The sequence below is a fragment of the Heptranchias perlo genome, chromosome 2, assembly GCF_035084215.1.
Source record: "Heptranchias perlo isolate sHepPer1 chromosome 2, sHepPer1.hap1, whole genome shotgun sequence".
NCBI classification, from domain to species: domain Eukaryota; kingdom Metazoa; phylum Chordata; class Chondrichthyes; order Hexanchiformes; family Hexanchidae; genus Heptranchias; species Heptranchias perlo.
In genome coordinates, this window is record NC_090326.1 from 134643684 (window position 1) to 134670895 (window position 27212).

At 43.6% G+C, this 27212-nt stretch overlaps 1 long non-coding RNA gene across 1 annotated transcript in view; it reads right to left on the reverse strand.

Moving 5' to 3' along the window:
• Positions 1-8133: 8133 nt before the first annotated feature.
• Positions 8134-27212, reverse strand: part of LOC137344344 (uncharacterized) — a 48450-nt gene continuing 29371 nt past the window's right edge. Inside the window, exons 2-3 of the long non-coding RNA XR_010968333.1 lie at positions 15585-15699; positions 8134-8571 (exon numbers count right to left, since the gene is read on the reverse strand). This is a non-coding gene — a long non-coding RNA (uncharacterized lncRNA). The remainder of the gene's footprint in view (positions 8572-15584; positions 15700-27212) is intronic.

Below are 27212 nucleotides of genomic sequence, written 5' to 3' on the forward strand. Positions count from 1 at the left end.
AGGGTAACACATTTGATGTAGTAAAGATGTGATTGCACCAGAGAGGTTACAGAGGAGATTTATGAGGATGTTGCCAGGGATGGAGAATTTTAGCCATGAGATAAGATTGGATAGGCTGGGGTTATTTTCTTTGGAACAGAGGAGGCTGAGGGGAGATTTAATTGAGGTATATAAAATTATGGGGGGCCAAGATAGAGTGGACCTATTTCCCTTAGCAGATGGGTCAGTGACCAGGGAGCATAGATTTAAAGTAATTGGTAGAAGGATTAGAGGGGAGCTGAGGAGAGTTTTTTTTCACCCAGAGGATGGTGGGGGTCTGGAACCCACTGCCTGAAAGGGTGGTAGAGGCAGAAAGCCTCAACTCATTTAAAAAATATATGGACGTGCACTTGAAGTGCCGTAACCTACAGGGCTACGGACAAGGTGCTAGAAAGTGGGATTAAACTGGATAGCTCCTTTTGACCGGCACGAACATGAAGGGCCGAATGGCCTCCTTCTGTTCCGTAACTTTCTATGACTCTATGGCATAACTCAATGTCGTGCCTCCCTGGAGGTGTAGGCAGTGAAAGCGAGTCATAGAATCTTCCAGCATAAAAGGAGGCAATGCAGCCCATCATGCCTTTGCCAGCTCTTTGAAAGAGCTATCCAATTAGTCCCACTCCCCTGCTCTTTCCCCATAGACATGCAAATTTTTCCTTTTCAAGTATATATCCAATTCCCTTTTGAAAGTTACTATTGCATCTGCTTCCACTACCATTTCAGACAGTGCATTCCAAATCATAACAACTCGCTGCGTAAAAAAAATTCTCCTCATCTCCCCCCGGCTCTTCTGCCAATTATTTAAAATTTATAACAATCCTCCTGCCAGTGGAAACAGTTTCTCCCTATCTATTCTATCAAAACTATTCATAGTTTTGAACACCACTATTAAATCTCCCTTTAACCTTCTCTGCTCGAAGGAGAAGTCTCTTCCAACATGCCTAAGTAGTTGTGCCCAAGTCCAATACCATAATTCCAGGGTCATCTGCATGTGGATGCTGGGTACCCTAGTTCAAATCAAACTTACTTCAAATCCAACCCAGCCACTACAAGGCCAAATGGAATGCCATGGTCAGCGCTGCCTGCAGTTGCATGGCGGAACCAACGACAGCAGGAATACTATTGTTGGAGGTGTACAGAACTTAAAACCAAAGGCGTGCTGAACTTAAAAAAAGCAGAAGCACAAGTCAGGAGTGTGATGGAATACTCTCCACTTGCCTGGATGAGTGCAGCTCCAACAACACTCAAGAAGCTCAACACCATCCAGGACAAAGCAGCCTGCTTGATTGGCACCCCATCCACCACCCTAAACATTCACTCCCTCCACCACCGGCGCACCGTGGCTGCAGTGTGTACCATCTATACGATGCACTGCAGCAACTCGCCAAGGCTTCTTCGACAGCACCTCCCAAATCCGCGACCTCTACCACCTAGAAGGACAAGGACAGCAGGCACATGGGAACAACACCACCTGCACGATTCCCTCCAAGTCACACACCATCCTGACCTGGAAATATATCGCCGTTCCATCATCGTCGCTGGGTCAAAATCCTGGAACTCCCTTCCTAACAGCATTGTGGGAGAACCTTCACCACACAGACTGCAGCGGTTTAAGAAGGCAGCTCACCACCACCTTGTCAAGGGCAATTAGGGATAGGCAATAAAAGCTGGCCTTGCCAGCGACGCCCATATCCCATGAATGAATAAAACAAAATCTTTCACTATTTACCCTCGCAAAACTTCTTATAATCTGGAAATCATCTGTTAGATACCCTTTAATCTTCTTTGTTCCAGCAAAAGGAACCCCACTGTTTTGAAGCTTTCTTCAGAACTATGACCTTTCATTTGTGATATTGTTCTCGTGATCCTTCGATGTATCCTTTCCAGGGCACTGGTATGCTTTCTGTAATGATATGTGCAAAACTGCACGCAATATTTCAACTGTGATCCAATGAATGTCATGTACAAATTCAACATAATTTCTATGATTTTATATTCAATGCCCCATGTATAAAATGCAGAATGTATTTGCCTTTTTTTTTACAACCCTTTCTACTTGCACTCCTACCTTTAAAAATCCATGTATTTGTACCTCTATGGGCTGGATTTTCCTGTAAGCAGCAAACTAATGGTTCTAGCCGTTCCTTGAACTTGTCCATAGACTTTCTGTGGGTTACTGTAAATTAGAGGTCCAAAAAGCATGGCGCCCTCAACAGGGCATCTGGGTCCTGTGTGAACAGGGCAAGTTGTGTATCTCCTTAACCAATCAGAGTGAAGAATCATCAATGAGCAGCGCAGAGTCTGAACCAGGAAGTGTAAGTTGGAATAGTGAATTCAATGTCAAATAGAGAGGGAAAGAAAGGTTGGATTAAGAGAGAGATAAAAGAAAGAAAGTAAAAGAAAAATTTGTCTAAATTTTAAAAAAAATCTCCAACAATAATTAAAAGCTGAAGTCATGAGACTCCACACTTGTAAAAGTTAATTTTCAGTGCCAGAGAGGTTGTTTGGCAGTAATTAAGACTTACCACCAAAAAGGAACTTAGACTGGAATGGACAAACCCTAACTTTTTGTGGTGAGTTTAGTCCCTATCTGCGATGTCAGTACAGGAACTTCATGCCATTCAGTATATTTGAATCGGGAGCTAGATAGCGAGATGCTGTTTTCTCGCAGCTTACAGAAGGGCAGCGCATCTCGGACAGCAACTTCCGGATTTTCATGTTTAACTGCACGTGCGCTCACCGGCAGTTGCTGTCCGAGTTGCGCATAAAAAACAGTGAGTGCTGTTAGCCTCACCGTTATTTTCACAGCAAAATCCGGTCCCATCGTCTCTTTCTTTTCCTCCACCCTGTTAAGAACCTTACCATTTAAGGTACACTTCCTTTCACAAGATAACTGTGGATGAAGAAGGCCATTTAGCCCATTCATCTTTACACATTCATCCAGAGAGATGTGAATGTTGTCCACCACCCTCCACACACGCAATGTAGCATCAAATATTCCAGAGTTGTTCTCCTCTATTACCCTATCTAGAACTTTAATGCACATGTTCCTACTTCCACCTCTGTAACATCGCCCGTCTCCACCTGCCCTGCCACCTTCAATGATTTGTGTGCATGTACCTCCATATCTCTGTCCTGTATCCCTTTTAGAGTTGTGCCCTCTAGATTATATTTCTTCTCCTTGTTCTTCCTACCGAAATGTATCACTTCGCATTTTTCTGCGTTAAATTTCATCTGCCACATGTCCGTCCATGCCACCAGTGTCCGCTCATTCCACCAGCCTGTCTATGTCCTCTTGAATTCTATCACTATCCTCCTCACTGTTTACTACCCTTCCAAGTTTTGTGTCATCTGCAAATTTTGAAATTGTGCCCTGTACACCCAAGTCCAAGTTATTAATATATATCAAGAAAAACAATGGTCCCAGCACTGAAAAGTACTGAGTTTCTGTTAGAAAAACATTAAATGCTGGACAGTGACTGAATAAATGCAGTAACTTAAACTAAACTTCTAATACATTTAAAACCCTTAATCTACATTTAAAAGTTCCTTATTATAAAAGATATTCCCTTACAAGATATAGCTAGATTCTGATTTTAGCTTAAGTCAACTTTCAAACCAGAGGGTTGTACAGTGCGTGGTAGAAAGATGAGATATTGTTCCATAAGCTTACATTGTGCTTCATTGGAAAATTGTATGAGGCCAGTGGCAGGAGAGATCACAATGTGAATGGGAGGGAGTTGAAGTGCTGAGCCACAGGAAGCTCGGGTTTGCACTTGGCTGAGGGACTATGTTCCTATGATCCTATGTTCTCCTGCGTTTGCACAGGAAAGTACAAGGGGAATGTCAACAGGAAGAGTAAACAAAATTGTCATGAATGAAATGGTCCCTCTGAAAAACGAGGGGAAGAGCAGGGAAATGGGTTTGCTCGTGGGATCATGTTGTAGATGACGGAAATGGTGGATGATAATCTGGCAAATACTGAGGCTGATGGAGTGGAAATTGAGGACCCTGTCACTCAGCACTAATTGGCTACAGGATAGCTGATGTGGGAAATGGAAAAATTGTCCTACTGGTGTAAGTAGGGGGTGCTTTTCTGAGCTTACGGTTGGGCAAGAATAGAGAGAACTTTGTTCTGCATCTGGCTGTACAATATCTGCCCTGAAATGATAAGAGTTCCATTTCCCATTTTAAGTATCAGCCTTAGCTCAATGGTAGCATTCTTATCACTAAGTCAGAAGGTCAGGGGTTCAAACCCCACTCCAGAGACTTACACTTCAGTCCAGTACTGAGGCAGTACTCTTGAAGATGCTGTTTTTCAAATGAGATGTTAAATTGAGGCCCACTTCTTTCCTCTGAGGTGGATGTCAACTATCACTATTCGAAGAACAGGCAAGTTCTCCTTTTTTAAAAAATAAATGATCTGGTCATTTATCTCATTCCTGTTTGTGGGATCTTGCTGTGAACAAGTTGGCTGCCACGTTTCCCTACTTTACAACAGTGACGACATCTCAAAAGTACTTAATTGGATTTGATGTGCTTTATGACATACTTAGTACATGAAAGGCATATAAATGCAAGCTCTTTTTTTCTTCTTAACACTAATATTCCTCACCTCAATGAGCATTAAAACTGAAGAGAAATCATTGCTTTCACAAGACGACTATCTGTCTTTATTTCTCTCAGCAACATGTATTCTCATTTGCTGACCATTTATATCTGAGCTGGGATCGTACCCAATGAATAACAGGGTTAGATTCATGACTGGCTCCCTCCTCTGGATACATGTGTAGTTACATAATGCTCTTGGATGACCCGTTGTGGAGTCAAACGAGATGTTGTTTTATAATCACAGGAGTATTATACATACAACACACAATGTATTATAATAGAACATTGTTGATCTGCAATGGCACTTGTTACAGATAAAATTGACAAGTTTATAAGAGACAAAGTGCTATATATTTATAAAATCAGACAAAAATGTCATAATAAACTTGTGAGAAACTAATTAATTTATAAATGGTATTCCATACATGAATGTTAGGGGATACAATGCTGTAGTGGTTATGTTACTGAACGAGTAATCCAGAGACCTGGACACAAAAAATTCAGAGAATGTGAGTTCAAATCACACCGTGGCAGTTTGAGAATTTGAATTCAGTGTAAAAGTTCTGGAAAATAAAAACCAGCCATTCTTAACCAGTGTGGCCTTTGTGTGACCCCAGTCTCAATCTAATGGGCTGACTCTTAACTGCCCTCTGAAGTGGCCCAGCAGGCCACTCAGTTGTATCAAACAGAAGGCAGCCCACCACCACCTTCTGTTTAGGAATGGGCAATAAAATGCCGGCCTTACCAGTGATGCCCACATCCCAAAAATGCATGAAAACATTTTGAACGAAGTCAGTAATTAAATAATGAAGTATTCAATGCAGCCAGAAACATAAATAATTTTTAAATATAGCAAGTAAGTGAATTAATTCTAAAATTTAAGCAGCTAAGGTTAATTATAAAAATTCAGGAAGCTAACTCATGAATTTTAGGGTGTAATGCAATTGTGAAGAAAATAGAATTTTTATTCTGTTTAGTGTGCATATCTTGTATGTATGTAAAATAGAGTGCAAGCACTTTGCTAGAAACTGACACGGTTGTTTAGAAACAACGGTCCCAAAAATCCACGCCTGTTTTGGCAAACTCAGACAATGCTCATTGGTAGCCTCATTGGTAGCATTCTTGCTTCTGAGTCAGACAATTGTGGGTTTAAGCCCTATTGCAGAGACTTGAGGACATAATTTAGGCTGACTCTTCAGTGCGGTACTGAGGGAGTGTTCCACTGTTGGAGGTGTCATCTTTCGGATGAGATGTTAAACTGAGGCCCTATCTTCCCTCTCAGATGGAGATAAAAGATCCCATGACACTATTCGAAGAAGAGCAGGTGTTCTCTCCCAGTGTCCTGGCTAATATTTATTCCTCAATCAGTATAACTAAAAACAGATTCTCTGGTCATTTATCTCATTGCTGTTTGTAGTTCCTTGTGGTATAAACATTGGCTGCCACATTTCCTTTCGTTACAACAGTGACTTCACATCAAAGGTACTTCATTGGCTGTGAAGCACTTTGGGACATCATGATGTCATATACAGATCACTGTAAGACAGAACCCTGCAACCATAAAGGAATGTGCTTGTAAGGAAAGGATTAATCAGACTGTCCTGCAGTCTGCTAATGTTATACTGCAATTAATTTCTCGTCATATTGTAGTAATAGTAACCTTTAGCCTTTGCCTGTTAAGCAGGGAAGTTTAAGTCAATTTAAAGTCCCACTGGGTTATTGACCCAGGGCTGATCTTCAATCAATGGTCAGTTTAGTCACTTCAGTAAAGCTAATAAAAAGACATGCCAGTGCATACCGATTCATATATTTCAGAGAACATCAATCAGTTGATAACAAGTGCAGGAAAGACAGTTAGTTCTGCAAACAAAACATCTGAGTATATGTCATCCTTTTTAATTGAGATTTATGTAGAAGCAGAAGGTTGACTGGTACAAAATGGTACTGAATCAAAGACAGATTTATAATAAAAGTTTCATGGTGGAATAGCAATTAAGTGCAACAAGAGTGAAACTGTTGATAAGGTAACAAAGTAGGGGAATTGTACCGGTCTAAGTAAGGAAAACTAAAGGTATTGATAAAAAATGTCAATTAAATTCTTCTTTCTGGAGTTGTATTTTAACTTCTATGTAATTATGTGATGCAGAATTGTGTGGATTGTCAAATGGAAGGAGTAAGAGAAATGTATGAAAATTGGCTGTTTGTAATGAGTATTTGGATTCATTAAGATACTGAGTTTAGAACTGTAACATGTTTGAATCCCCAACCAACCATCATTAGGTCTGGTTGTAAGTATTACCTTTTAAGTGTATGTTTAAATACTATATACTTAATAAATCTGTCATACCTGATATTCAATTGTAGAAGAACCTTATTGATTTGAGGAGTAAATTATAAGTGAGAACCCCTCCTCTGACATGTTTACATAAAATTTAATCAAAAGACTTTTGTTAGTTTGGTCTCAGAAAACAGTTTTAAAGTTCTGGTGAGAATTAAGAGCTGCATTGATTTATCTGCTGACTTAACTTGCTTCTATGTATATTGCTTGCTCATAATAAACACAAATTAAGTTTATTAGCCTGGGCTATACAATCTGTCATTATATCAAAAGCAAAATACTGCAGATGCTGGAAATCTGAAATAAAAACAGAAAATGCTAGAAATACTCGGCAAGTCAGGCAGCATCGGTGGAGAAAGCAAGAGTTAACACTTTAGGTCGAAGACCCTTCAACAGAACTGGAAGAAATTTGTTTAATCTTCAACTTCTTCCAGTTCTGATGAAGGGTCATTGATCTGAAATGTTAACTCTGTTTCTTTCTCCACAGATGCTGCCTGACTTGCTGAGTATTTCCAGCATTTCCTGCTTTTACTTCAGTCTGTCATTATGGTGTTTTTCCATCTTACAGAGAGATCAGTGGGGCATTATGGACATACCATTAAAGTATAAAGGTTCATTGTTCACCATGTGGCTTACTTTTCCATGCATTTCATGCATAAAGTCAAGTTTGGTTCATAGGAAATGTGGGTTTGCCTATTTGTATTCAGTATCACAAAGCAGCTTTGGGAAATAACCCAAATCATAATGAGTTGTGGAAGGCACAAAAAAATTCAAAGCGAAAAGGACTAGCGGCAAAAGAAAACTCATGGAATGGGGAAAGTCTGAGAGTGGCTAGAGGAAAAGCTTCTTCATAGGATTTCCAGCAGGACGTGCCAATCTTAGGAATAAGTTTAAATAATTTTTGTGAATTATTAAAGATTCTATGTATTTATGTTATAAATGTTATATTTTAGGTCTATACAATTGACTGACTGAGAAAGCCACATGGTGAGGAAAAAAATTGGTCCAGCGATTTGATCGGTTAGTTTGTAAAAATAAAAGATAAAACTTACCTTCATATCTTGCGCCTGCCCTGGGACCCCCATCTGCTGGAATTAAATCCTTTATCCTTTTTAACAAGAGATTCGTCAAGCTAGAGACAGCAATATGTCTGACAATGAACTACATTTATTATTGTTTCAAAACATTCATCTTAAGACTACATACAGAGCAGTATACACAGTCCTGTGTCTAGAAACTGTAAAGAACTGCCCATAAATAGTGAGTGATGCCTATCCTGGCCTGTTCACGGTACCTCGCCTTGAACATAGCCAAAGTCTTTAGTGAGTGATGGTTTGTATCCCTCTTTATACCATGTTAAAAACAATCAATCAATCATTCATTATCTAATTGTTACTGAGGTTAACTTTGTTAACGTTGTTTATTACCCTTAGGTTATTGAACAGATTGATGAACAGACAATGATTGGGGACTCATATCCCACGGGCTTCATGTCCTCCTAATATCCTGTTACATTTCATCCTTCAGCAACCTTTGTTTCCTATCCTTGCTCTTTCTAAACCATGGGTTTTGTCCAGAAGTCACTGTGATCAAAAGATAAGATCTGTTAGTATACAGTTTAAACCAATTCTGACTTACTCATGTGGTTTAATCATAATTAGCGGTTCTGTCTTAATTCTAAAAATCTAAAAACATATCTATATTCTTACATCATCCCTCGTCACACTACTGACCCTCCAGTGTTTGGCGGCAGGCCATAGCACCAGTTTTCATTTGGCACACCTGAATTGAGGCACCTAGCATAGTCCCAAAAAAGGGTGGGAGGCCAGGGACGCCCTCTCCTGCCTCATTATACTACCTATGCCGGGCCTACACCAACCACAGGCACAGAACCAATTGCATCCCATGGGGCAGCTCCAGGAAAACCTGGCGGGAAGCAATGGGATGGAGAACTGACATAATGGGACTCTGACAGTTTTTCATATGCCCTGAGCCTGGTGAATGCCAATTCCCTTGGTGCAGGGCAGAACAAAATGTATCCTTGAATCCCTCCTTTCCTTCAAAAGTTAAATATTCAATGAAATTTAAACTTAACTGCCAAACATGTGGGTTTGTCTAGTGCTTAGTAAATGGCAAATAATTTTGTGTCAGTCTTCACTGTGGAGGATACAAATAACATGCCAGAAATGATTGTGAATCAAGAGGTGAAAGGGAGGGAGGAACTTAAAACATTTACAATCTCCAGGGAAAGGGCTTTGAAAAAAATTATTAGAACTGAAAGCTGACAAGTCCGCAGGTCCTGACAGACTTCATCCTAGGGTCTTAAAAGAAGTGGCTGCAGAGATAGTAGATGCATTGGTATTAATTTTCCAAATTTCCTAGATTCTGGAAGGGTCCCATCAGATCGGAAAATAGCGAATGTAACTCCTCTATTCCAGAAAGCAGGAAACTACAGGCCAGTTAGCTTAACATCTATCATAGGGAAAATGCTAGAATCTATTATTAAGGAGGTTATAGCAGGGCACTTAGAAAATATCACTGCAATCAGGCAGAGTCAACACGGCTTTGTAAAAGGGAAATCGTGTTTGACTAATTTATTAGAGTTCTTTGAGGAAGTAACAAGCAACGTGGATAAAGGGGATCCTGTGGATTTGTGTACTTGGATTTCCAGAAGGCTTTTGACAAGGTGCAACATCAAAGGCTACTACACAAAATAAGAGCTCATGGTGTAGGGGGTAACATATTAGCATGGATAAAGGACTGGTTAGCTAACAGGAAACAGAGAGTAGGCATAAATGGGTCATTTTCAGGTTGGCAAGATGTAACGAGTGGAGTGCCACAGGGATCAGTGCTTGGGCCTCAACTATTTACAATCTGTATCAATGACTTGGATGAAGGGACCGAATATATGGTTGCTAAATTTGCTGATGACACAAAGGTAGGTAGGAAAGTAAGTTGTGAAAGAGGACAGAAGGAGTCTGCAAAGAGATATAGATAGGTTAAGTGACTGGGCAAAAATTTGGCAGATGGAGTCTAATGTGAGAAAATGTGAACTTGTCCACTTTGGCAGGAGGAATAGAAAAGCAGTATATTATTTAAATGGAGAGAGATTGCAGAACTCTGAGGTACAGAGGGATCTGGGTGTCCCAGAACATGAATCACAAAAAGTTAGTATGCAGGTACAGCAAGTGATTAGGAAGGCAAATGGAATGTTGTCATTTATTGCAAGGGGAATGGAATATAAAAGTAGAGATGTTTTGCTACAGTTGCACAGGGCATTGGTGAGACCACATCTAGAATACTGTGTGCAGTTTTGGTCTCCTTATTTAAGAAAGGACATAATTGCTTTGGAGGCGGTTCAGAAAAGGTTAACTCGACTGATTCCTGGGATGAGGGGGTTATCTTATGAGGAAAAGTTGGACAAGTTGGGCCTGTATACACTGGAGTTTAGGAGAATGAGAGGTGATCTTATTGAAACATTATAAGATCCTGAGGGGACTTGAAGAGGTAGATGCTGAGAGGATGTTTCCTCTTGTGGGAGAGACCAGAACTAGGGGATACAGTTTAAAAATAAGGGGTCTCCCATTTAAGACAGAGATGAGAAGAATTTTTTTCTCTCAGAGGGTTGTGAGTCTGTGGAACTCCCTTCCCCAGAGAGCAGTGGAGGCAGGGTCATTGAATATTTTTAAGGCTGAGTTCGATAGATTCCTGATTAACAAGGGAGTCAAAGGTTATGGTAGGTAGACAGGAAAGTAGGATTGAGGTCACAATCAGATCAGCCATGATCTTATCAAATGGCAGAGCAGGCTCAAGGGGCCGAATGGCCGACTCCTGCTCATAATTCGTATGTTCATAAGGCATAAGTAAATGGATAGCAAGTTTGCATATATGCTTTTCAACATTAAACTTCTGGAATAAACTACAACCACAATCAATAATACTAAAATTAAAATCAAAACAGGAAATACTGAAAACAGCAGGTCTATCAGTATTGTGAAAAAGAGAGAACATTTTGGTTAGAGGCACTTTGTTAGAACTTGAAAGAGGGAAGGTATGCAATCCTCATTATTGGGCTGACCACAACAAATAGGGAACAATAACAAGCAAAGGGTGTGGGTCAAATGTGCTAATTAAGAGTGCAACAAAACAGCAGCTAATTGGTTCAATAATCGGTGTACATTCCAAGCGGAATGTTGTCCAAGTACACCTCCTGCTTCCCTAAATTATCGGCGTACCTGTACACTACAGGACATGATAGAAATGCATCCTCTCACAGCAAAGGGTCAGTGCTTTCAAGACGAATGGGGAGGAAAATGTTACAAAAAAAAATAAAGACTTGCATTTATGTAGCATCCTTTCACCACCTCAGGATTTCCTAAAGCACTTGTCTTTGTTGTAATATATACGCAAGGAGACTTAAGACAAGCAGAAAACTATAATTAATGAAATTTTACTTTTTTTGCCCCTGGTTTGTGCAGCTGATGACATCTAATGGGCTGAAATTCTGAGGTGGGAGAGTGCATAATTTAGACAAAATGGCCCGTGGGGTGGCAGGAGTATGGAGTGGAACCAGGCCTGGATGGCTTTCCACCCCAGTAATGCTGCATCTGAAATTCCAATCTGGGGGTCGTGAGTCTTCCGCCCACTCCCTTGTCCACAGCCACCTTTGGCGGCATTTCAATGGCATTCCGAGGGAACTCTATCCAACAAATGCACGTCCGGCCCAGCAGAAACCACGTCCACTCAGCATCGAATATGGAACTGATTGCACTCTTGTGGACAGAAAGTATTTTTTAATGGTAGGGGTTCTGCGAGGGTACCGGTCACTAACGGGAGTCCCACAGTGCCATTGCGCTTCACAATCTTCATCAACAATTTGGATGAAGGGATCGTAAGAGCTATCTACAAACTTGTGGATCACACATGTGGGAGTAAGGACCCGAGATTAATTAAAAAAAATTTCAGGTGGACCTAAATGTGATTGGCAAATGGGTCTGGATCTGGCATTTGTCTTTTACCATAATTAAGTATAGTGTGATGCACATGGGTGAGGGAAACTCAAAGCATATGTGCACCATCACCACAGTCTCCTTGAGCTTGCTTGATCACCTTTGGGCATTGGAGAGGTATGTGTCAGAGTTTTCTCTCAAACTAGCCCAAGATATTTTCTGTTTTTTTTTGCTTGGAAGGTGGGAGGGGGGTGGAGGAAGAGAGATGGAGTAAAGGTGTGCAGAAATTACACCATGCCACGATGGGATAGGCTTGATGGATCAGCTGGTCTTTACCTGTCCTCTTCTGCAAATTTGTATCTTCCTCTCAGGAGCTTCAAAAACCTCATCTGTAAACTTGATTTTCCTCTGCAATGAAGGCTGCATTGCTGATCAAAAATGCTGCAGTAACAGCTGGTATGGTTCTTCTGTGTTATTTCAGGATTTTAAGACTCTCATTACACATAACAAGCACGATTATCCACTAATTGATATGGCTCAACATTAGATGGCGTGCTGTGCAGGCACTAAAGTGCACATTTTGGCACACCTACTGAAATCATTAAAATGAGGTGTTAAGGAGCTTTCTTCAATCCCTCAAGAACCTCAAGTAACACACAGGTAATCCTCGATTATCACAACCATAGCAATTTCCAAGGCTGAAGAGTTTTCTTTGATGGTGAAAAAATTCTTTCTTGTTCTCTGTTTTAAATTTCAGTGGGATGAGAACAGATCTGGCCTGGGTAAATTGGAATCAAAGATTGGCAGGCAAAACTGTAATTGAACAGTCAGCAGCCTTTAAGGAGGGGATGGTTTGGGTACAGTCTCGGTACATTCCCATGAGGGAGAAAAGTAGGGCAACTAAAGCCAAAGCTCCCTGGATGACAAGAGATAGTGAGTAAGATGAAGAGGGAAAAAAGGGGCATAAGACAGATGTCAGGTTGATAACACAAGTGAGAACCAGGCAGAATATAGAAAGTTCAGAGGGGAAGTGAAAAAAGAAGTAAGAGGGGCAAAGAGAGAGTATGAGAATAGACTGGCAGCCAACATAAAAGGGAATCCAAAAGTCTTCTCCAGGCATGTAAACAGTAAACGGGTAGTAAGAGGAGGGGTGGGGCCAATTAGGGACCATAAAGGAGATCTACGCATGGAGGCAGAGGGCATGGCCGAGGTACTAAATAAGTACTTTGCATCTGTCTTTACCATGGAAAAAGATGATTCCAGAGTCTCAGTAAAGGAAGATGTAGTTGAGATACTGGATGGGCTAAAAATTTATGAAAAGTGGTACTAGAAAGGCTAGCTGTACTCAAAGTAGATAAGTCACCTGGTCTGGATGGGATGCATCCTCGGTTGCTGATGGAAGTAAGGGTGGAAATTGCGGAGTTACTGGCCATAATCTTCCAAACGTCCTCAGATACAGGGGGGTGGTGCCAGAAGACTGGAGAATTGCAAATGTTACACCCTTGTTCAAATAAGGGTGTAAGGATAAACCCAGCAACTATAGGCCAGTCAGTTTAACCTTGGTGGCGGGGAAACTTTTAGAAATGATAATCCGGGACAGAATTAACAGCCACTTAGATGAGTGTGGATTGATTAGGGAAAGCCAGCACAGATTTGTTAAAGGCAAATTGTGTTTAACTAACCTGATGGAGTTTTTTGATGAGGTAACAGAGAGGGTAGATGAGGGCAATGCAGTTGATGTGGTGTGCATGGACTTTCAAAAGGCGTTTGATAAAGTGCCGCATAATAGGCTTATCATCAAGATTGTGGCCCATGGAATAAAGGGGGCAGTAGCAACATGGATACAGATTTGGCTATTTGGCAGGAAACAGGGAGTAGTGGTGAACGGTTGTTTTTCGGACTGGAGGGAGGTGTACAGTGGTGTTGCCCAGGGGTCAGTGCTGGGACCATTGCTTTTCTTGATATATATTAGTGACTTGGACTTGGGTGTACAGGGCACAATTTCAAAATTTGCAGATGACACAAAACTTGAAAGGGTAGTAAACAGTGAGGAGCATAGTGATAGACTTCAAGAGGATATAGACAGGCTGGTGGCATGGGCATACATGTGGCAGATGAAATGTAACGCAGAAAAATGTGAGGTGATACATTTCAGTAGGAAGAACAAGGAGAGCCAATATAAACTAGAGGACACAACTCTAAAATGGGTACAAGAACAGAGAGATCTGGGGGTATATGTGCACAAGTTGTTGAAGGTGGCAAGGCAGGTTGACAAAACGGTTAAAAAAACTTATGGGTTCCTGGGCGTTATAAATAGAGGCATAGAGTGCAAAAGTATGGAAGTCATGATGAACCTTTATAAAACACTGGTTCGGCCACAACTGGCGTGTTGTATCCAGTTCTGGGCACCACACTTTAGGAAAGATGTGAAGGCCTTAGAGAGAGTGCAGAAGAGATTTACGAGAATGATTCCAGGGATGAGGGCCTTTAGTTACGTAGATACACTGGAGGAGCTGGGGTTGTTCTCCTTAAAACAGAGAGGTTGAGAGGAGATTTGATAGAGGTATTCAAAATCACGAAGGGTCCAGACAGAGTAGATTGAGAGAAACTGTCCCCATTGGTGGAAGGGTCAAGAACCAGAGGACAAAGATTTAAGGTGATTGGCAAAAGAACCAAAGGTGAAATGAGGAAAATTTTTTTTACACAGCGAGTGGTTAGGATCTGGAATGCACTGCCCGAGGAGGTAGTGGAGGCCTTCAAAAGGGAACTGGATAAGCACTTGAAAGGAAAAAATTTGCAGGGCTACGGGGATAGGGTGGGGGAGTGGGACTAGCTGGATTGCTCTTGCATGGAGCCGGCGTGGACTTGATGGGCCGAATGGCCTCCTTCCGTGCTGTAACCTTTTTATGATTCTATGACTTCAATGTCAATACGAAGGGGTTCCACTCTATAAATATGCAGGTCATTGCAGAACACAGACGTAGTTCTGTACATTAATATTCGCCATCCAGGGATCTGTAATAATGCTCTCATTCTGCAGCAATCCACGTGCCAACATTATGTGATGGGCCTGAGGGAATGAACAGGTAGCTCTTAGGGGGCCAGGGTTTCTCTTTGCAGCCATTGTTCATGACCCTAATTGGACTCCTCACACAGTAAAACAGCATAGATATGATGTGGCCCATGCTAGCACCCAGCTTTCCGGTGGAACATACTACTGGGTTACTTAAGCAATGGTTTTGTTGGTTGGACCACTCAGGTGGGGTGCTGCTCTGCAGTCTAACCGAAGTATGCAAGATCATCACCATTTGTAGCGTGCTGCACAAAGAGGACTGAGTATTCGGCGGGCTACGATGGTGGCCGAGGGGATTTCAGGCCAACAGCAAGTGGAAGAGGAGGAGGGGGTCAAATGTGTAAGCAAGGACATTGGACTGGAACTTTGTTGGAGACAACTACTTCCAGTAATAGACACCTCTAGCTATTAATCTATGAAGTCCCACACATTGGTGCCCCAAGGATGACATATATCCTCTACTCATGCTGAACTGCAGCCTTTCTGCCCCCTCCCAGCACTTGTAACATTTCCACAGCAAACCCAATTAATACTGGAGAAATGAAAAGATTAATATTTATTGTAAGATACTTACAATTCTGATGTGCTCTAAATTCATATGATGGCCTTGAATTTCCAGGGGGAAGTGCAGTGGATATGCTGTCATGGACTTCAGGAAAGCCTCTGACAAGGTACCACACAGGAGATTACTAGAGAAAATAAAGGGGTATGGAATTAGGAGGAGGATAGCAAACTCGATTAACAATTTGTTAGAAGGGAAAAAAAGAGCATAGAAGTTAAGAGCAGCTTTTCTAAAGTGGTTGGAAGTGGGTAGTGGTATCCCACAGAGTACAGTTCTGGGGCCACTTCTGTTCACTGTGTATATCTGTGATTTGGAAAGAGAACCAGAGGGGGTGATGTCAAAATTTGCAGATGATACCAAAATAGGAGGTATAATTAACTCCTGAGAAGACCAAAGGATGTTGCAAAGGTGTTATTGCAAAGATGAAGTTGGGCTAAAAAATGGCAGATGGAATTTAATGTCAGTAAGTGTGAGGTGATGCATTTTGGTTTTAAAAAAAACATAAGTATTTATACTCTGAATGAAAGTAGGCTCAGTGCTGTGAAAGAGCAGGAAGATTTGAGGGTAAACGCTCAAAGGCCATTAAAGGCACCACCTCAGGTTGATAAGTCTGTTAAAAAACAACTAATGGAATTCCAGGTTTTATCACAAGAAGTATAGAATTTTAAAGGTAAAAGACGTAATGCTAAGTCTGTATAAAACCTTGATAAGACCTCAGTTGGAGTATTGAGTACAGTATTGGGCTCCACAATATAGGAAGAATATTGAGGCTTTAGCGAAGGTATAATGCAGATTCACGAGGATGCTGCCTGATATCACCAGCCGGGCCTTGACCCTCTGTCCTTGCAAACTTCTGCCCCATCTCCAAAGTCCTCGAACGTGTTGTCGCCTCCCAAATCCATGCCCATCTTTCCCGCAACTCCATGTTTGAACTCCTCCAGTCAGATTTCCGCCCCGCACTTTAACAGCCCTTATCAAAGTCACAAATTACATCCTATGTGACTGTGACTATTGTGCACTATCCCTCCTTGAACTGTCTGCAGTGTTTGACATGGTTGACCACACCATCCTTCTTCAACGCCTCTCCTCCGGTGTCCAGCTGAGTGTGACTGCCCGCGCCTGGTTCCATTCTTATCTATCCAATCGTAGCCAGAGAATCTCCTGGAATGGCTTCTCTTCCTGCTCACGCGTCGTTATCTCTGGAGTCCCCCAAGGATCTATCCTTGACCCGCTCCTATTTCTCATCTACATGCTGCCCCTCGGCGACATCATCCAAAAACACGTCAGATTCTACATGTATACTAACGGCACCCAGCTCTACCTCACCACCAACTCTCAACTCTTCCACTATCTCTGATTTGTCACACTGGTTGTCTGACATCCAGTAATGGAAGAGCAAAAATTTCCTCCAACTAAATATTGGGAAGACCGAAGCCACTGTCTTCAGTCCCCACCACAAACACCGTTCCCTAGCCACCGGTCCAATCTCGCTCCCTGGCCACTCTCAGGCTGAACCAGGCTGTTTGCAACCTCAGCATCCTATTTGACCCTAAGCTGAATTTCTGACCGCATAATCTTCTCCATCACCAAGACCACTTACTTCAGCCTCTGTCATATCAGCATCTCTGCCACTGCCTTAGCCCATGTGTTGCTGAAACCCTCATCCATGCTTTTGTTACCTCCAGACACGATTATTCCAATGCTCTCCTGGCTGGCCTCCCATCTTCCACCCTCCATAAACTGCAGCTTATCCAAAACTCTGCTGCCCGTATCCACCGCACCAAGTACGATTCAACCATCACCCGTTCTCGCTGACCTACATTGTTCTCAGTCCAGCAACGCCTCGAATTTAAAATTCTCAGCCTGATGTTCAAATCCCTCCATGACCTTGCCCCATCCTATCTCTGTAACCTCCTTCAGTCACACAAGCCTTTGAGATCTCTCCATTCCCCCAACTCTGGCCTCTTGTGCATCTCCGATTTCCTTTGCCCCACCACTGGCAACCATGCCTTCAGCTGTCTAGCCCTAAGCTCCAGAATTCCCTCCCTAAACCTCTCCGCCTGTCTACCTCTCTCTCCTCCTGTAAGACACTCCTTAAAACCGACCTCTTTGACCAAGCTTTTGGTCTCCTGTCCTAATATGCCCTTATGGTATGGTACAGCACAGCACAGGGGGCCATTCAGCTCATCGTGCCTGTGCCAGCTCTTTGAGAGAGCATTCCAATTAGTTCCACCCCCCTGCTCTTTCCCCATAGCCCTGTAATTTTTTCCCCTTCAAGTATTTATCCAATTCCCTTTTGAAAGTTACTATTGAATCTGTCTCCACCACCCTTTCAGGCAGTGCATTCCAGATCACAACAACTTACTGAGTGATAAAATGTTACCTTGTGTTGCATGTGGTTCTTTTATCAAACACCTTAAATCTGTGTCCTCTGGTTACAGACCCTTCTGCCATTGGAAACAGTTTTTCTTTATTCACTCTATCAAAACTGTTCATGATTTTGAACACATCTATCAAAACTTCTCTTAACCATCTCTGCTCTAAGGAGAACAAGCCCAGCTTCTCCACATAACGTAAGTCTCTCATTTCCATTACTTCATCGAAGAACTCAATCAAATTGGTCAAACACGATTTTTCTTTAAAAAATCTGTGCTAACTTTCATTTATTAGCCCATACTTTTGCAAGTGCCAATTAATTATTGTCTCTAAAAGTTTCCCACCACCGACATTAGGCTATCTGGCCTGTAATTGCTGGGTTTATCCCTCTCCCCTTTTTTAAACAGGTGCGTAACATTTGCAATCTTCCAGTCCTCTGACACCACTCCCATATGTAAGGAGGATACGAAGATTGTGGCCAGAACCTCCACAATTTCCACCCTTATTTCCCTCAGTAACCTGGGATGCATCCCATCTGGTGACTTTTCTACTTTGAGTACTGCGAACCTAGAATCATAGAAAGGTTACAGCATGGAAAGAGGCCATTCGGCCCATCGAGTCCGTGCTGGCTCTATGCAAGAGCAAGCCAGCTAAGTCGCACTTCCCTGCCCTATCCCTGTAGCCCTGCAAATTTTTTCCAGTTCCCTTTTGAAGGCCACGATTGAATCTGCCCCGACCACCCGCTTTGGCAGTGCATTCCAGATCCTAACCACTCACCGTGTAAAAATGTTTTTCCTCATGTCACCTTTGATTCTTTAGCCAATCACCTTAAATCTATGTCCTCTGGTTCTTGACACTTCCGCCAATGGGAACAGTTTCTCTATATCTACTTTGTCAAGACCCTCCATGCTTTTGAATACCCCTATCAAATCTCCTTTCAACCTTCTCTGTTCCAAGGAGAACAACCCCAGCTTCTCCAGTCTATCCACATAACTAAAGTCCCTCATCCCTGGAATCATTCCAGTAAATCTCTTCTGCACATCTAAGGTCTTCACATCTTTCCTAAAGTGCGGTGACCAGAACTGGACACAATACTCCAGCTGTGGCCGAACCAGTGTTTTATAAAGGTTCATCATGACTTCCTTGCTTTTGTATTCGATGCCTCTATTTATAAAACCCAGGATCCCGTATGCTTTTTTAACCGTTTTCTCAACCTGCCCTACCACCTTCAACGATTTGTGTACATATACTCCCAGATCTCTCTGTTCCTGTACTCCTTTTAGAATTGAGCACTTCAGTTTATATTGCCTATCCTCATTCTTCCAACCGAAATGGATCACCTCGCATTTTTCTGCGTTAAATTTCATCTGCCACGTGTCCGCCCAGGCCACCAGCCTGTCTATGTCCTCTTGAAGTCTACCGCTATCCTCCTCACTGTTCACTACACTTCCAAGTTTTGTGTCATCTGCAAATTTTGAAATTGTGCCCCATACACCCAAGTCCAAGTCATTGATATATATCAAGAAAAGCAGTGGTCCTAGTATCGACCTCTGGGGAACACCACTGTATACTTCCCTCCATTCCGCAAAACAACTGTTCACCACTACTCTCTGTTTCCTGTCACTTAGCCAATTCTGTATACATGTTGCTACTGCCCTCTTTATTCCATGGGCTTCAATCTTGATGACAAGCCTATTATGCAGCACTTTATCAAATGCATTGCCCTTATCTACCCTCTCTGTTACCTCATCAAAAAACTCAATCAAGTTAGTTAAACACGATTTGCCTTTAGCAAATCCATTCTGGCTTTCCCTAATCAATCCACACTCGTCCAAGTGACTGTTAATTCTGTCCCGGACTATTGTTTCTAAACGTTTCCCCACCACCGAGGTTAAACTGACTGGCCTGTAGTTGCTGGGTTTATCCTTACACCCTTTTTTGAACAAGGGTGTAACATTTGCAATTCTCCAGTCCTCTGGCACCACCCCCATATCTAAGGATGTTTGGAAGATTATGGCCAGTACCTCCGCAGTTTCCACCCTTACTTCCCTCAGCAACCGAGGATGCATCCCATCCGGACCGGGTAACTTAACTACTTTAATTGCAGCTAGCCTCTCTAGTATCTCTTCTTTATCAATTTTTAGCCCATCCAGTGTCTCAACTCCATCTTCCTTTACTGAGACTCTGGCAGCACCTTCTTCCTTGGTAAAGACAGATGCAAAGTACTCATTTAATACCTTAGCCATGCCCTCTGCCTCCACAAGAAAATCTTTTTTGTCCCTATTAGACCCCACCCTTCCTTTGACTACCCTTTTATTATTTATATGTTTATAAATTACTTTTGGGTTACCTTTTTTGTTAGCTGCTAATCTATTCACATACTCTCACTTTGTCCCTCTAATTTCCTTTTTTAAATTTCCTCTGTACTTTCTGAATTCAGCTTGGTTCTCTACTAGATTATGAATCTTAAAGAAAAAGGAGGCTTATGATAAATGTTTCAATTTAATCTCTAAGTCTTTAGTCATCCAGGGAGCTTGAGCTTTGGATGCCCTTCCTTTCTCCCTCGTGGGAATGTGTCTACTCTTCACCCAAATCATCTCCTTCTTGAAGGCCTCCTATGGTTCAATTACTGTTTTGCCTAACAATTTCTGATTCCAATCCACCTGGGCAAGATACCTTTTTAACTCGCTCAGATTAGCCTTTCTCCAGTTAAGTATTTTTATGCTTGATTGTTCCATAACTATTCTAAACCTGATGATATTATGATCATTGCTCCCCAAATGCTCCACTTCATTCCCCAGAACTAGATCCAGCACCGCTTCCTTCCTTGAAAGGCTGAAAACACACCGATCAAGGAAGTTCTCCTGTACACAATACAGGATTTGGGAGGTGCTGTCGAAGAGCCTTGGCGAGTTGCTGCAGTGCATCCTGTGGATGGTACACACTGCAGCCACGGTGCGTCGGTGGTGTGAGAGTGAATGTTTAGGGTGGTGGATGGGGTCCCAATCAAGCGGGCTGCTTTGTCCTAGATGGTGTTAATATTCTTGAGTGTTGTTGAAGCTGCACTCATCCAGGCAAGTGGAGAGTATTCCATCACACTCCTGACTTGTGCCTTGTAGATGGTGGAAAGGCTTTGAGGAGTCAGGAGGTGAGTCATTCGCTGCAGAATACCCAGCCTCTGACCTGCTCTTGTAGCCACAGTATTTATATGGCTGGTCCAGTTAAGTTTCTGGTCAATGGTGACCCCCAGCATATTGATGGTGGGGGATTCGGCGATGGTAATGCCGTTGAATGTCAAGGGGAGGTGGTTAGACTCTCTCTTGTTGGAGACGGTCATTGCCTGGCACGAATGTTACTTGCCATTTATCAGACCAAGCCTGGATGTTGTCCAGGTCTTGCTGCATGCGGGCACGGACTGCTTCATTATCTGAGGGGTTGCGAATGGAACTGAACACTGTGCAATCGTCAGCGAACATCCCCATTTCTGACCTTATGATGGAGGGAAGGTCATTGATGAAGCAGCTGAAGATGGTTGGGCCGAGGACACTGCCCTGAGGAACTCCTGCAGCAATGTCCTGGGGCTGAGATGATTGGCCTCCAACAACCACTTCTTAACTATTCTTCACTCTCATGCTATTTGTCTCTCCTCATCCTCTGTGCAACTTGTTTCTCCTCTCTAATGTTTCACCCTGGTGCCCATACCCCAGCCAAATTAGTTTTAACCCTCCCCCACAGCACTAGTTAACCTTCCCGCGAGGACATTGGTCCCAGCTCTGTTGAGGTGCAACCTGTCCATCTTGACCAGATCCCTCCTGCCCCAGGAATCTGAAGCCCTCTCTCCTGCACTATTTCTCCAGCCATGCATTTGATCCTACTATTTCTCTACTTACTAGCGTGTGGCACTGGGACTAATCCTGAGATTACTACCTTTGAGGTCCTGCTTATTAAATTCCTCCCCAGCTGCTGAAATTCTCACTGTAGGACCTCAACCCTTTTTCTTCCTATGTCATTGGTTCCCACATGGACCATTACTTCTCGCTGTTCCCCTTCCCCCCTCAAAATGTTCTGCCCCCTCTCAGTGATGTCCTTTACCCTGGCAACAGGGAGGCAACACCATGTGGGATTCACGTTGGCGGTTGCAGAACACCTGTCTGTCCCCCTGACTGTTGAATCCCCTACAACCACTGCATTCCTACACTTCTTTCTGCCCCACTGTGCAGTCCTTTGCCCACGGTGCACTCCTTTGAGGTGTCGTCTCCCTCACTGGCATTCAATATTGAAAACCAGTTCGTGAGTGACAAACTCCCTGAGGATTCCTGCACTGCCTGCCTCTCCCTACCCTGTCAGATGGCCACCCACTCACTGACCTGAGCTCTTTGTGGCTGTGGGGTGACCACTTCCTGGAACGTACGATCCAGGAAATTCTCAGTCTCCCATGTGCCCTGCGGTGAGTCCAGTCACACCAGAAGTGTCCTGGAGTTCCCACATGGCGCAGGAATTGCAAGCAATGTGTTTCAGCTGATCGAAAAAGGGTCACAAAACCGATAGTAAGAGCTACAAAAAGAGAGTATGAAAAGAAACTTGCAAGGGATATCAAAACCAATACAAAGAACTTTTATAGTTACATTAGGAAAAAGAGGGTGGTCAGGAACAGTGTTGGCCCCTTAAAAACTGAAAGTGGGGATATTGTCATTGACAATGGGGAAATGGCGGACATGTTGAACAATTACTTTGCATCAATATTTACAGTAGAAAAAGAGGATAGCATGCCAGAAATCCCAAGAAAACTAATATTGAATCGGGGACAGGGACTTGATAAAATTAACATAAGTAAAGCAACAGTAATGAAGAAAATAATAGCACTAAAGAGGGACAAATCCCCAGGACCAGATGGTTTCCATCCCAGGGTTTTAAAGGAAGTAGGTGAGCACATTGCAGATGCCCTAACTATAATCTTTCAAAGTTCTCTAGATTCAGGAACTGTCCCTCTAGATTAGAAAATTGCACATGTCACTCCGCTTTTTAAGAAAGGAGAGAGAGGGAAACCAGGGAATTATAGACCAGTTAGCCTAACATCTGTTGTGGGGAAAATGCTGGAGTCTATAATTAACGAAAGGGTGACTGAACACCTCGAGAATTTTCAGTTAATCAGAGAGAGCCAGCATGGATTTGTGAAAGGTAGGTCGTGCCTGACAAACCTGATTGAATTTTTTGAAGAGGTGACTAAAGTAGTGGACAGGGGAATGTCAATGGATGTTATTTATATGGACTTCCAGATAAAATCCAGAAGGGATTTGATAAGGAGCTGCATAAGAGACTGTTAGCTAAGATAGAAGCCCATGGAATTGAGGGAAAAGTACGGACTTGGTTAGGAAGTTGGCTGAGCGAAAGGCGACAGAGAGAGCGCTGAGAACAGCTGAGAGGAGCCGAGCCGAGCAGAGGGAGCGTCCGATAAAAGGCGGGATTTCAGAGCGCTGAGAACAGCTGAGAGGAGCCGAGCGGAGGGAGCGTCCGATAAAAGGCGGGATTTCAGAGCGCTGAGAACAGCTGAGAGGAGCCGAGCCGAGCGGAGGGAGCGTCCGATAAAAGGCGGGATTTCAGAGCGCTGAGAACAGCTGAGAGGAGCCGAGCCGAGCGGAGGGAGCGTCCGATAAAAGGCGGGATTTCAGAGCGCTGAGAACAGCTGAGAGGAGCCGAGCCGAGCGGAGGGAGCGTCCGATAAAAGGCGGGATTTCAGAGCGCTGAGAGGAGCCGAGCGGAGCGGAGGGAGCGTCCGATAAAAGGCGGGATTTCAGAGCGCTGAGAACAGCTGAGAGGAGCCGAGCCGAGCGGAGGGAGCGTCCGATAAAAGGCGGGATTTCAGAGCGCTGAGAGGAGCCGAGCCGAGCGGAGGGAGCGTCCGATAAAAGGCGGGATTTCAGAGCGCTGAGAGGAGCCGAGCGGAGCTGCGACCGAGTTCGAAGTGACGTCAGGAATCAGATCGGGACGCGACACAGGGGAGGCACCTGATTGGTGAGTAGGTTCAGGTGAGTATTTCTCCTTATCGACAGGAACTGAAGTAAAAGGAAAGGGAAGGTCTGCAGGTCTTATAGGAAGTAGCGTTTATTTTTTAGTGAATCAAGGTCCCTAGTGTAGTTAACATTCTCTAAATTGAGAACAATTTAAAGGAGTAAACTCCTTAAAGGGAGTGGTAAGTAGTTTTTCTTTCCTTTTTTTTTCTCTTGACATTGTAGTTGTTCTTAAGCTAATTTAAGGGTTAAGTCATGGCAGGGGATCCCAGCGCCGTGTCATGTTCCTCTTGTGGGATGTGGGAATTCAGGGCTCCTTCCTGTATCCCTGATTCCTTCACCTGCGGGAAGTGTGTCCAGCTGCAGCTATTGTTTGACCGCTTGACGGCTCTGGAGCTGCGGATGGACTCACTTTGGAGCATCCGCGATGCTGAGAAAGTCGTGGATAGCACGTTCAGTGAGTTGGTCACACCGCAGATAAAAATTACTGAGGGAGATAGTGAATGGGTGACCAACAGACAGAGGAAGAGTAGGAAGGCAGTGCAGGGGTCCCCTGCGGTCATCTCCCTCCAAAACAGGTATACCGTTTTGGATACTGTTGGGGGAGATGGCTCACCAGGGGAAGGTGGCAGTGGCCAGGTTCATGGCACCGTGGCTGGCTCTGCTGCACAGGAGGGCAGGAAAAAGAGTGGCAGAGCTATAGTGATAGGGGACTCGATTGTAAGGGGAATGGACAGGCGTTTCTGCGGACGCAACCGAGACTCCAGGATGGTATGTTGCCTCCCTGGTGCAAGGGTCAAGGATGTCTCGGAGCGGCTGCAGGACATTCTGGAGGGGGAGGGTGAACAGCCAGTTGTCGTGGTGCATATAGGCACCAACGATATAGGTAAAAAACAGGATGAGGTCCTACAAGCTGAATTTAGGGAGTTAGGAGTTAAACTAAAGAGTAGGACCTCAAAGGTAGTAATCTCAGGATTGCTACCAGTGCCACGGGTTAGTCAGAGTAGGAATGACAGGATAGCTAAGATGAATACGTGGCTTGAGAGATGGTGCAAGAGGGAGGGATTCAAATTCCTGGGCCATTGGAACCGGTTCTGGGGGAGGTGGGACCAGTACAAATTGGACGGTCTGCATCTGGGCAGGACTGGAACCAATGTCCTAGGGGGAGTGTTTGCTAGTGCTGTTGGGGAGGGTTTAAACTAATGTGGCAGGGGGATGGGAACCGATGCAGGAAGTCAGTGGGAAATAAAGTGGTGACAGAAACAAAAGGCAGTAAGGGAGAGTGTACAGAACATGACCGGACAGGTGGTCTGAGAAAGCAGGGCAAAGACCAAGGGAAGACTAGATTAAACTGCATTTATTTCAATGCAAGAAGTCTGATGGGCAAGGCAGATGAACTCAGGGCATGGATGGGTACATGGGACTGGGATGTTATAGCTATTACTGAAACATGGCTAAGGGAGGGGCAGGACTGGCAGCTCAATGTTCCAGGGTACAGATGCTATAGGAAAGATAGAGCAGGAGGTAAGAGAGGAGGGGGAGTTGCGTTCTTGATTAGGGAGAACATCACGGCAGTAGTGAGAGGGGATATATCCGAGGGTTCGCCCACTGAGTCCATATGGGTAGAACTGAAAAATAAGAAGGGAGAGATCACTTTGATAGGATTGTACTACAGACCCCCAAATAGTCAACGGGAAATTGAGGAGCAAATATGTAAGGAGATTACAGACAGCTGCAAGAAAAATAGGGTGGTAATAGTAGGGGACTTTAACTTTCCCAACATTGACTGGGACAGCCATAGCATTAGGGGCTTGGATGGAGAGAAATTTGTTGAGTGTATTCAGGAGGAATTTCTCATTCAGTATGTGGATGGCCCGACTAGAGAGGGGGCAAAACTTGACCTCCTCTTGGGAAATAAGGAAGGGCAGGTGACAGAAGTGTTAGTGAGGGATCACTTTGGGACCAGTGATCATAATTCCATTAGTTTTAAGATAGCTATGGAGAAGGATAGGTCTGGCCCAAAAGTTAAAATTCTAAATTGGGGAAAGGCCAATTTTCATGGTATTAGACAGGAACTTTCAGAAGTTGATTGGGAGAGTCTGTTGGCAGGCAAAGGGACGTCTGGTAAGTGGGAGGCTTTCAAAAGTGTGTTAACCAGGGTTCAGTGTAAGCACATTCCTTATAAAGTGAAGGGCAAGGCTGGTAGAAGTAGGGAACCTTGGATGACTCGGGAGATTGAGGCACTAGTCAAAAATAAGAAGGAGGCATATGACATGCATAGGCAGCTGGGATCAAGTGGATCCCTTGAAGAGTATAGAGATTGCCGGAGTAGAGTTAAGAGAGAAATCAGGAGGGCAAAAAGGGGATATGAGATTGCTTTGGCAGATCAGGCAAAGGTGAATCCAAAGAGCTTCTACAAATACATAAAGGGCAAAAGGGTAACAAGGGAGAGAGTAGGGCCTCTTAAGGATCAACAAGGTCATCTATGTGCGGAACCACAAGAGATGGGTGAGATCCTGAATGAATATTTCACATCGGTATTTACGGTTGAGAAAGGCATGGATGTTAGGGAACTTGGGGAAATAAATAGTGATGTCTTGAGGAGTGTACATATTACAGAGAGGGAGGTGCTGGAAGTCTTAACGCGCATCAAGGTAGATAAATCTCCGGGACCTGATGAAATGTATCCCAGGACGTTATGGGAGGTTAGGGAGGAAATTGCGGGTCCCCTAGCAGAGATATTTGAATCATCCACCGCTACAGGTGAGGTGCCTGAAGATTGGAGGGTAGCAAATGTTGTGCCTTTGTTTAAGAAGGGCGGCAGGGAAAAGCCTGGGAACTACAGACCAGTGAGCCTGACATCTGTAGTGGGTAAGTTGTTAGAGGGTATTCTGAGGGACAGGATCTACAGGCATTTGGAGAGGCAGGGACTAATTAGGAACAGTCAGCATGGTTTTGTGAGAGGAAAATCATGTCTCACGAATTTGATTGAGTTTTTTGAAGGGGTAACCAAGAAGATAGATGAGGGCTGTGCAGTAGACGTGGTCTACATGGACTTCAGCAAAGCATTTGACAAGGTACCGCATGGTAGGTTGTTACATAAGGTTAAATCTCATGGGATCCAAGGTGAGGTAGCCAATTGGATACAAAATTGGCTTGACGACAGAAGACAGAGGGTGGTTGTCGAGGGTTGTTTTTCAAACTGGATGCCTGTGTCCAGCGGTGTGCCTCAGGGATCGGTGCTGGGTCCGCTGTT